General features: G+C 35.1%; 1 protein-coding gene across 1 annotated transcript in view; it reads left to right on the forward strand.

Annotated features, from left to right (window-relative positions):
* The window catches only part of LOC121382339 (receptor-type tyrosine-protein phosphatase N2-like), a 300,736-nt gene that overhangs the window by 66,570 nt on the left and 221,348 nt on the right, over positions 1-12,818 (forward strand). The gene's annotated exons all lie outside the window — the stretch shown is intronic.

A 12,818-nucleotide genomic window follows, 5' to 3' on the forward strand; every position in this document is an offset into this window, starting at 1 on the left:
GTCAATTGATACGCTGCAGGTAGGAGTTTTACCCACATATGTTGCTATTGTTGTCTATGGGATTTGATTTGGTAGTATACACCCTGTAGGTTAATTAAGTTTTGATGGAAATTTTATTGTTGTGTTGTTGAGTTGTACTAATAACAAAATCAGGAAATTGGTGTATATCATGTTTTGGAGCTGTATTTTAAAAATGTGCTGAGGAGTCGTGAAACAAACATTCCTTTCCTCTCACATTGGTTTTATATAATGATAGTTGTCAGGATGAGCTTCAATTGACTCAGCGATGTAGTGCTTAAACTATCAGACTTAAAGTTAGTAGGTGCTGGATTCACATATTGGTGCCAGCTTCAACTGAAAATACGTTTCAATAACTCAGTGGGAAGGTATGTCAAAATAATCATATATCAGACACCATATATAGTTAAAAATGTGCTGAGGTGTCATTAAAACATATATTCTATTTTTCTTCTTTCATTTTGAGAACCTTATTTGAAAAGGCTTCTATTAAAGAAAGAAAGAAATGTTTTATTTAACGACACACTCAACACATTTTATTTACGGTTATATGGCGTCAGACATATGGTTAAGGACCACACACAGTTTTGAGAGGAAACCCGCTGTCGCCACTACATGGGCTACTCTTTCCGATTAGCAGCAAGGGATCTTTTATTTGCGCTTCCCACAGGCAGGATAGCACAAATCATGACCTTTGTTGAACCAGTTATGGATCACTGGTCAGTGCAAGTGGTTTAGACCTACCCATTGAGCCTTGCGGAGCACTCACTCAGGGTTTGGAGTCGTTATCTGGATTAAAAATCCCATGCCTCGACTGGGATCCGAACCCAGTACCTACCAGCATGTAGACTGATGGCCTAACCACGACGCCACTGAAGCCGGTTTAGGCTTCTGTTAAGACATTATGTAAATAAGGTTCACTTTGAAATAAATCATTAAGATGTAGCTCTTTTTTGGGGGGAGGGGTGGGGGAGTCTCTTTTTTTTTTCAGTTTCTTTCTTTCTTTCTTTTTTTTTTCTTTTTTTTTTTTTTACGGGTCTTTTTGGGGGGGGGGTCTTTTTTTGGTCTGTTTTTTTCTGTCTATCCATTAATATTTTATACGGAGTGAAATGAACCTTTTCTTCTTCATTGGCATTTTAAAAGTGTTTTGATTGTTTTGGAAAAAACCAAAAAACAAAACCTATCACATGAATGATTGAAGAGCGCTGATTGGTTAGTTCACCAAACTTGCACTTTTCATTTACAAGTACCTATCATGTGTCAGCGGTGACATGTAGTACGGTGTGGATAAGGCTGTCAAAAAATGTCAGACTAATCATGAATGAAAAATCTTACATGTTTGATATTAACAACTGGCTGATGACAAGCGCGATTGTGAGTGATTGTCAGTTTCGTATATATATTTTGATCAGGACGCATCATGTGATTGGTGATTGGTGATTGGTGGCCCGTTTGTCACTGGGCAGGTGATTTGGAGCAGGCCGCTGCATCTAATCGTCTAATGTGAATTGGCCTTTCGTAGCACAGTAGTTAATCTAGCCGACACTGTATGATTATTTCCCCTTGATTAGCTTCAGTTTTATCAATAATTTTTCACTCAACTGTGCTGTGATAAATTTTCCGCTGATCTGTTTGTGTCAGTTTGAGAGTTTATGATAAAACTGAAACTGTTTCCCATTGAAACAAATTCTGCGTTTTCACCACTCCACATGACACCACCACCACCACAACCCAAACACCCCCAAAAACCCAATTCACCAACACCCTGCCCCCACCCATTCCAACCAGTACATGTTCCAACATGTAATTAGTGGTCACATATGTTATTCAGTCTCAGATTTTTCGTTAAAAAACACAGTTCAGTTTTATGTTTTGTGTTGATGCATTGAAATTCTAAGCTGTTTTATGGGGTTATTTTTTGTGTTTCATCTGTATTTGTTTCCAGGCTGCACAAAAAACAATTCATGGAAACAAATTCAACGTCATTCACATGTGCTGAGCCACATTTTTATCAATAATTTTTCATTGAACTGAGCTGCGATAAATTATCTGCTGATCTGTTTGTGTCAGTACCAGAGTCAGTGATAATACTGCTTCTCACTGAAACAAAATGAGTGGGTTTTAGGTCTGTTAACAACCCTACTGCTATGAGAGCCAGTTTAAAGTGGAAGCAAAGGACAGTAAAGGTTGTTTATGACAATATTTGATCTGTTTGTGTCAGTACCAGAGTCTGTGATAATACTGCTTCTCACTGAAACAAAATGAGTGGGTTTTAGGTCTGTTAACAACCCTACTGCTATGAGAGCCAGTTTAAAGTGGAAGAAGCAAAGGACAGTAAAGACTGTTTATGACAATATTTGAGTGTGGGATGTAGCTCAGGTTTTTTTGTTAATGACACCACTAGAGCACACTGATTTATTAATTATCAGCTTTTGGATGTCAAACACTTGGTAATTTTGACATATAATCTTTGAGAGGAAACCTGCTAGGATAGCACATACCACGGCCTTTGATATACCAATCATGGTGCACTGACTGGAGTGGAAAATAGCCTAATGGGAGATGTAGCTTAGTGGTTATAGCACTTGCTTAAGGTGTGATGGATCACAGGACGTATCACCTTTGATGGACTAAGGTTTTCCCCATCCCAACCAGTGTCTTATTACATTAAAACAGTGGTATGTGTTATCATATCTATGGGAAGGTGCATATAAAAAAGCATTGCTGTTTTTCAGAAAGTGATAATACTTTTGTATAAGAAATATGTAATTTCCCCATATTGCCCCATGACTGGTATATTAAAATTGGTATGTGTTGTTCTGTCTATTTATATTGCCCCGTGACTGGTATATTAAAATTGGTATGTGCTGTCCTATCTATTTATATTGCCTCATGACTGGTATATTAAAATTGGTATGTGCTGTCCTATCTATTTATATTGCTCCGTGACTGGTATATTAAAACTGGTATGTGCTATGCTATCTATTTATATTGCCCCGTGACTTGTATATTAAAACTGGTATGTGCTGTCCTATCTATTGGAAGGTGCATATAAAATACTTTTTAGGAGCTGGTTTAATACACCTATCATACAAATAGACTCACAACTGATTGAAAAGCTACTCACTGACCTATAGGAATTAGTCTTTAAGGTTTGTAGTTGGCCTTTATATACAAGTGGTTATTACATTAAGTGCCATTTGTAGTAACCCCCCAAAAAGAGCCCTCCCTCAAAAAACAACAACAACAACAACACAAAAAACAACACAAAACAACAAAAACACAAAATAAAACCCCCCAAACCACCCTACAATAACAGCATCTGTGTTTTTTGTCCAAATATTTGATGTTTGCCTGTACATAAACTAATGGCTATATGCATCAATGATAGAGAGAAATTGATGTTGAGGCTTCAGTCTGAGTTGGAGTTGGTACTTGGATATGCAGTATCAACCTTAAAATCTGGTTGCTTAACAATGTACTACTACAGCACCAATGCCAAACACTGTACAACACCACACGGCCATCATGTTACTTAAACTTGCTGATTCTCTACACTCAACTATTGAGTATTTGTCTAAATTCTCCCTTGGTACCTTCAAAGGCCAGTGACATACTTGATCCAGCAATGGTGGTGTGAGCAAACTGCCATGTGTGAAATCCCTAGAGTTCTCTTTTTGTACGAACAATATAAACACAAGACACTCATCTCGGAAAACACCAGTATAATCCCATATTTAAGCCTTCAGTATCATCCTTGAGTTGCAAATATGGAAGCCTTGTCAAATAATATTGAGGGCTTTTTCACTCCAGAGAGGAAATAGTGTAATCCATTACTTGTTGGCCAAAGAACATGATCTGAACAGAGTTATAGAGTTAAAAAAAAAAAAAATATATATATTTTTTAAATGTAAAGTTACATGTTTTTGTGGAAAATTTACTATGACTTTTAGACACAAAACGGAAATAATGCATAGTAATGGCTTAATTTACTTTAATTTCAAAAATATAATACATGTATTTGTATACAATGAATTAAAATTCTAAGATTAATTATTATAGTCATGTCAAAAACAATTTTGGGGGCTCTTGCACAAAGACAACTCCACATTATATGTACAGAAAATGATTTAACCAGGAAAAAAATGTCTTTAAATTCTATCATTGTACAGATGTTTCAAAAAAGAATAGTTGAAGATAACAATTTGTTCAAAATCACACAAGCTGCATGTATAATAAATATCAAGAAAACAAAAAGCTACCTTTTTCATTATTGCAATAGATAGTGAGAAAAAAAACCCACCAGCTGCCACCACAGACTCAAGTTTATTGAACAGCAAGAGGTCTTTTTATATCTGTGGTACGCCAATCACTGGGTAGTGGGGCAGGACGTATCCCAGTGGTAAAGTGCTCACTCAATGCTTGGTCAGTCTGGGATTGATCCCCATCGGTGGGCCCATTGGGCTATTTCTCATTCCAGCCAGTGGACCACGACTGGCATATCAAAGGCTGAGGTATGTACTACCCTGTCTGTGGGATGGTGCATATAAAAGATTCCTTGCTGCTAAGCAAAAAGAATAACCCATGAAGTGGCGACAGCAGGTTTTCTCTCTCAATATCTGTGTGGTCCTTCATCATATGTCTGACGCCATATAACCATAAACAAAATGTGTTGAGTGTGTTGTTAAATAAAACATTTCCTTCTTCTTCTTCCAATCACTAGGTAGAGGTTAATTGTGAAGGGAATTATATGAACATAAAAGTTCCACCTACACAAATGCTGATTTAGACATATAGATTTTACACCAAACTTCCATGACCTGACTGCCAATCTTATGTTCTGCCAATCTTGTGTTCAAGTTCAGCATTTTAATAGCTGGCATGTGTAAATGCACCATCGCGTGTGGGCAGATGTCATTAGGATGCATTTCTTTGTTAGGGCTTCCTTGCAAATTGTTTAGTGAAATAAATGTTTTTAGAGCCTGCAATTACTGTTGCTGACACGTGTGACAGATAAGCTTTTTTGTATGGCTGAACCCTGAAGCCATCTAAATGGAGTAATAGTAGTTTGGTTTTAACTTGGTAACTTTCTGGTCTTGCCTTTATTTGAAGTAAAAAAGCGACATATAGGTATTGCTTTTTCGGCTGTAACGGCAGCAACTTTCACTTTTAACTACACTTTAACGGTTCAAGCTTAGCTTCATTCTCACATAATGTAAGTCCTACAAGTAAATCGATGAAACTTGGTTTATAGTTAATCTATGAATTTTCATTTCAGTGCATATTTAAAATTTTAAAAATTATTAAACTAAAATATATTTTTTTAAATTAAATTAAATTTTGTTTAACAGTTTACTAAAGAAAAGTAGACAATATTTGCATAAATAATCACTGTTTAGAAGAATCCGTCACTTTCTCTCTCCCCCCTGAGACTAGTTTTAGGAGAGTAATGTTTAGTTAATTTGTATGGTAGCAATAAATACAGTAAAGTACGCTTATAACGAACTGCAAGGGACCAGCTTCATTGGTTCGTTATAACAGTAGTTCGTTGTACACATTTGCAGAAGTTGGTAATTTTTATTCCGAAAGTCGGCCATTTTGAATTTTGAACTCAATATAATAGTAAAAAAAAATAAAAAATGCCTTGGTGATTATAAGACATTTATAAAAAATATATCATTTATTACAATCAATAAATACAACAAAACATTACTGAAAGATCACATCAAAAGAGTTTAGTGAATTACATGTACCTAATCACGTTTCGTCACGTAATCACTAATCGTGGTTTGTTTACTTAGCGTTGGACGCATAACTTCTAATGCCGAGTCAATGTCCGCAATGCTGTCAAATACTGGCAATCGAATATCTCCTTTGCTCTGAAAAAACAGTCTGACTGTCTCGAGTGCCTTGTGCGTTTCAACTGCTGTGGGCATTGGCTGTTCGGGTGGCTCCTGTGTACTGAGAGTGGATTTGGGAATCCCGAACTCGGCTGCTATGTCTTTCTTTGATTTTCGTCCGAGATCAACAGCTGCAACGATTTGAAATTTCACATCTAGATCGAGCGCTTTTCTTTTGCGTGATGTTTTCGTGTCCGTCATGATTGCATACTGAACGAAAAACTGACACGGATTTATAACAAACAAAGAGAATCCCATTAATTACCGCTGATTAATATCATTGTATATATATATTGAGTTGAACGTGTCAAACTGTTTTTGGAGTACGGTTGATCTCACGGCTCAGCTGTCCGTTAACACTGATTGGTTTGATATATAACGGTTCCGGTATAATTAGTGACTTAATCCCTTAATTGATACCTGTTCCCAAGTCCAGACAAACAAAAGTTATTTAGGCTGTTGTTTTAGTGCGGTCGTGCGGTCGATCCCACGGCTTTGCAGCCTTTTACACTGATTGGTTTGATACGTAATGCTTCCGGTATTCACGGTTCGTTATGTAAACACTTATTTACACTGGAATTAACTATTTGGGACCACAAAATTGGTTCGTTTGAACAGTTAATTCGCTATACATAGTTCGTTCTATACATTAAAATGTATTACTAATATATAGGGGAGAAAATCGGGACTTTACAATCAGTTCGTTCTAACCGGTAGTTTGTTATAAGCGTGTTCGTTCTAAACGTACTTTACTGTAGCTCTATAATCTATAAGTGAGTGATGAGGTGGGTTTTCACTACCCATGACACTCAGTTATTTTTCACAAATGATAATTATGTTGTTATTGATTAAAATTAAAATATTTAAATTATTAGGTGTATATGTCTCTGAATGCTATGTACCGTAATAACAGGCACTGTGGCCCCCCCCCCCACCCCACCCCCCATTTAAATTATATAGACATATCCCAGTTGTAGAAAAACTCTACTGATACGTGATTGGTCAAGGATCGATTCCTGTCGGTGACCCCACTAGACTATTTCTTGTTCCAGGCAGTGCTCCACAACTGGTGCAACAAAAGCCATGGTATGTACTATCCTGTCTGTGGGATGCTACATATAAAAGATCCCTTTCAAACACTATGTCTCATACCATAATAATTAAAATGTGTTTAGTGCATCATTAAATAAAAATGTTCTCTCCTTCCCCTCAAGTTTTTTTCACATCCAGGTCTGGTCCAGTGTAACAAATGGTACCAATCTGAGCTGGAGTTACTTTTACGGTAGTCATAGAAACTCTCTGATTAGGAAGAAACAACCTGCAATCCTGCCTCTGGCAGAAACACTGACACCGAACTCGGTCCCACTAAACAGATAAGAGTAATAGTTGAAATTGCAATTTGATGGCATTATAAGATTAACATTGTTGTTGTCTTGTAACGTGGGTCATGGCAGGGCACGGCCTAGGTTAATTAATTCTATCACCACCTTAGAAGTGGAATGGAAAAAAATACATGTCACAATGATTATATTATAGCTTGATAGCCCTATAACTATTTCACTAAATTGTTTTCCGAATCAGTGTTATTTTTTTTCTACATGTGTACATGATCATATTTTTAAAATAATACTATTTTTCTACATGAACACATTTTAAAAATAATCTGCTTATTCTTTTATTTAAAGTACTAAATACATCTATAGTAGCTATTACATATATACTGATGTAAAGAACTACTAGTAAGGGAACTTATGATATTGTAGACCAAGTTTAATTAATTCACGACTAAGGTCACTTTTCGTACACAATAAATAAAACATATACAATGATATATTTAATAAAAGGTACTTTTTTTTATTTCTTTCATCTTTTAAAACTTAAAATTAATATTTTGAACAGAATTATGAAAAAAAAAAAAAATACCAACCTGTAAATGGAGTTGTCTGCTGTTATAGAAATTTGACAGGGGTCAAGGTTAGTAGACCAGCTTTTATTTCAATGTGGCGAAGCATTGTAATAATATAGCTAATTTTGAATTTGAATAATGTCAGTATTCCAATGATGTCACTGAATTTCCTTACAATAACCATACACGTACATGACGTTTCCGTTTTAAGAATGCTGGAAAAATTCCAATGCAAAATTGCTACTGAACTTCTTTTTTTTGAACATTACTAATGGTACCTGAATGTGTTTGAAGAAAATCTTGTGATTATTTTTTTTTACCTTTTACCAAATATGGATTTCAAGTGAAATTACGGTAAGCTAATATGCTATATTTATTGTGTACGAAGCCAAACCAAGGGTGCGAAATGTGACTGTTGTCTACCTTAGTATAGTAATGTTTTAAAAAACAAAGATGTTATATGTGACTGAATGTCAGTAATGTGAGACTGAATGTCAGTAACACAGTAATAATTTCCTGATACTATGGATGAGAGTTTGGGTTGCAGTCAATATTTGTGCTGTTATTTATGTGTTCCATTATTTCTTTCAAATCATTACATTTACTTTTCAGTTGCAAGTGTTTATTAACAAAATCATATATATATTTTACTTTTTATAGTGATCAGTTTTGTTTGATTCCATCACCCACCAACCCACACAAAACAACAATCTGCCTGAAGTACTTGAAGAATAATAAATGAGTGGCTGTTAGATAACATTTATCTTATAATGAATTATTGTAAAATTAATCAAAAGGTAAAAGTCTTTGTGCCTCCAGTTAACTTGTGAGTCATGGAGTAATCAATTTTGACTCTGCTTTTTTCATTAGATGGTATGATTTTCATGATTCAGGAACAGCCAGTAGTATGTCTTTAAATCAATATTGTACTTATATGTGTTGTCAGTGTTTGTTATCATAAATAACGAATGGTGTTGTCACCAACTAGTGTCTAAGAAATATTGTTAACATCACTGTTGTGATATATTGAAGTATCTAGATTAATGTCCGATATTCTAATATTACAATTTTTATACATATATACATATTAAGCTGCAACTTTATATCAACTTCATTTAAAACTAATAAATATTGGATATTTATAGCAGGGAATCATTTTATTTTTGTGATTGTTTTTTTCCATCTGGAATACAACACTTGTGACTACATCATTAAGTAAATAAATAAATAAATAAATAAATATATATATATATATAATCTACACACATGAAACATGCCTAAACCAGACCCTAAACTAACTGGCCAAGTTTCATGGATAGAATTTTCTAAATTCTAAAATGTAACCCTCTTATCGCTGGATCCTGTCTAAATCAGATAAATATTAGGTCCTGACGTGATTCAGTTTAAACATGTTTCACTGAATGTAAGTTGTGTAAGTATAATATTCTAATATTATACTTTTGTACATTAAATGTTTTTTCTATCACTAATCAGCAGCTTTGTTACCGCCATCGCATTGTGTATTCAGCTCCGTAATTGGACCATGTTTCTTGTCACGTCCAGATCTATTGGACGTCCTACGCCTTGATTCTCATTATCGGAATAGCTAAAGATGTTTTTCCAATATTCCACAAGTCGATGTCTAACAGTTGGTAGCACTGGTAATCTGTTTATGATTTCTGTAGTAAAATCATTGTTGAGATCAATAGACGGTTTAGGCCACGGAGCAGATGCTTTTAATTAGAAATTTACATTTATTTATTCATCCATGCATTGATCGATCAGTTGATGGGCAGGCTAAGGCGTGTGTGTGGGTGGGAAAGCCGTTCCTTAAAAGTCTCGAGGGTTTTGAAATCAGTCTGGCTATAATAATAGTTGGTATTTTTATCACAACAGGTTGTTGGTTGTTTTTGTCCATTTAAGTCACGATCCTTTGTCATTCAGGTTTTTATATATTTATACATAACAAGATTTTTAAGCAACTTGATCCAGCCATATACATGTGTCCTGAATAATGACCAGATTGAATGTTTTTAGATGGTATGGATGTAGTTGGATAGGTGGGTGGGTAAGTGGGCGTATGGATGGATGGATGGATGGGTGGGTGGATGAGTGAGTGGGATTAGGGTGGCTGGGTGGGTTTAGAGTGTTTCGGTGCGTTTAGGATGGGTGGGTGGATGAATGAATGAGTGGGTGGAAAGATGGATGGATGGGTGGAACTATAGCTGTATGGGTGGTTGTGTGGATGAATAGATGGGTGAGTGGATGATGGGTGGATGGATAAATGGGTGAGTGGATGGATGGATGGATCTATAGATTTCTTAGTGTTTTATCAATTAAAACTGGTGTGTATACATGTATATGAGCATAAATATACTTGTATATATTGGTCATTAATATTTGTTTAAATATCTACCAAATCAAACATGCCTGTGAATACCAAACACGGGTATGATGTTTATTTTGATTTAGTGATGTTTTGTGTGTGTGTGCGTGTGTGTGCGCGCACGTGTGTGTGTGCGCACGTGTGTGTGTGTGTGTGCATGTGCATGTGTCTAAACCTACCTACAACCTCCCCCCATCTCCTAATGCCTCCCCTCATGCCATGTAATGATTTTTAGAATATTGAAATGTCTGACTCCAATTACAAAAGTGTTGACTTTGTAGAACCGATATTGATTGATTTATAAAGAAATCTTTATACAAATTATTTCCTCTGGTGTCTGTACAATTATTGTGAGGAAAATGATACTAAATTGGTGATATGGCTTCTGAGAAGAAAACGACACAAGCGCTATTTCAGTTTGTTCTAAGATTAGCTGCTAGTGAAATGCCAATGACACCAGCCTCCGCAGTAATAGCTTGTTTACTTCGACTGGCTGCTGAAAGTGTATAGATTCTGATATTCCCATTAACCATATATTCTGATTAGTTCAGATGAAAAAACAAACCCACTAAAAAGTAATTTGAAGGTGAGCTATAATCATAAATATTACCGTTACTGAAGTGTAAAATTAATATTTTTTTAACTGAAACTTTCAAAAGATGTTTCTATTTTTGTGAAATATAATAAATCTGTCAGATCTGTTTACGAGACAACTTTTTACAAAAGCAATCACTTTTATATATAGCCACTCAAATTACTGACCATAGTGGCATATAGTGGACTCTTCAACAGATTCAAGGCTGGTAGGTACTGGGTTCATGTCCTGCCTGAGGTAATAGGATTTTTTTTCATTCTAGTAGTGACCCCAACCCAGAATAAATATACTGAAAAACATGAAGTTAAATATATAAAGTTTCACCTTCATAATGGGTGTAATTATGGGGTTTATTTCCATCCATAATGTATCCATTCTTCATGGGTGAGATAATGATTACACTTTCAACTCTACAGATTCTGTACCCTGGTGTCGGGTGATATCAAATGAATACAGTGGAACCTGTCTAGACCAGAACCTGTTTAAACCAGATCCTGACAAAACCAGATTCCTGATATAACTGGCCGTGTTTCTTGGTCCTTAATTTTTTTTTTCCTTTAATAAATGGGAACCTGTCCATTCAGGAAGCTGGATCGATTTTTTGGCAAGAAAACATAGCAGATGTATGTCCCATACTGAAATAAAAATAGTGTAACTTCCACATTCATCTCATTCTATTAGGTTTGTGATCATGTCCTACGAAAAAGTATTTTATCTCTGTTACATATTTCTAGTGTTTAATTTAAAAAAAAAAAAAAAAATTAATATAGTACAAATGAAGCTGTAGGTGTATTAATAAAACAACCACTTGTACTATCCAGTCACATCTTGAAATAATGCAAGGTAGTTGTTAAAGGCAGCACCCCATATCATATTTGACTAATTAGCTAGATGGCCAAATGAAATATTGTCCGGAAATATAAATACAGACAAACCTGTGTTAAATTAAGCAAACACCAAAGGGAGTATCACAGCATGGCCTTTTAAGACAGATGGTTGCTATAGCAGGTTTGACTGTACAAATAATACAGGACAGTTTATACTATATTAGATGATTAAGAGGAATAAAATTGTGGCCTCTTAACACAGGTATCTTCTTAATACAGGTGGTTGCTATAGCAGGTTTGACTGTACATTTAATCGATCCTGGAAAATATTTTATTCAACCAGGTATAGTGTTAGCATATCACACTTGTTATTAATAGTCTGGTATGTACAACTGATTTATAGCTACATATAACCAATAATCAATACTTTTTCTTTGTTTTTTCTTTTTGGCTATTGCTAGCAGTTTAAAATGTTATAAAGATAGCTTAGTTGGTATTACACTTACATGTATTATACTTATGGGTGGTTGCAAATTATTTAGTTTTTTCTTTATGTGGTGAATAGATACATAAAAATCAAAGTGATCAACTGTTATTGTCTTTAAAGGGTCTAACCATTCCATGTAACAATCTTTTGTTCACTAAAACCACATAGTAAATAAATGTTCTTGTTTATAATACGACTGTCTGTATATCCAGTGCTAATCAGAAAGAGTAGCCCATGTAGTGGCGACAGCGGGTTTTGTCTCAAAATCTGTGTGGTCCTTAACCATATAACCGTAAATAAAATGTGTTGAGTGCATTGTTAAATAAAACATTTCTCTCTTTTTTTTTGTCAGTTGGGAATGTCTTACAATGGAAGCAAACTCAGGACATACATACACTTTAAAAAAAAAAATCTGTTTTTAAATACAATGTTGACTAATAACATTTCCACCTGCTATTACACTAACGTCAGACATCAATTTGGATAGGAAATTGCTCATCATTGGGAGTCTGCACCTTTTTGAACTTGCTGTGTTGAACTGTCTTCTTTATCTACTCTGTAGATTACATGCTTTATGTATGGTGCTTGTCCAATGGAATCTTCCATCCATGCAGACCTCAGCCAGAGATTTAATCTAATTCCACTAGATTTAACATTAATAAGTGAATACCTTTGTGTAGACTTTTAACCAAAGATCAT

The sequence above is a fragment of the Gigantopelta aegis genome, chromosome 9, assembly GCF_016097555.1.
Source record: "Gigantopelta aegis isolate Gae_Host chromosome 9, Gae_host_genome, whole genome shotgun sequence".
Classification (NCBI taxonomy): domain Eukaryota; kingdom Metazoa; phylum Mollusca; class Gastropoda; order Neomphalida; family Peltospiridae; genus Gigantopelta; species Gigantopelta aegis.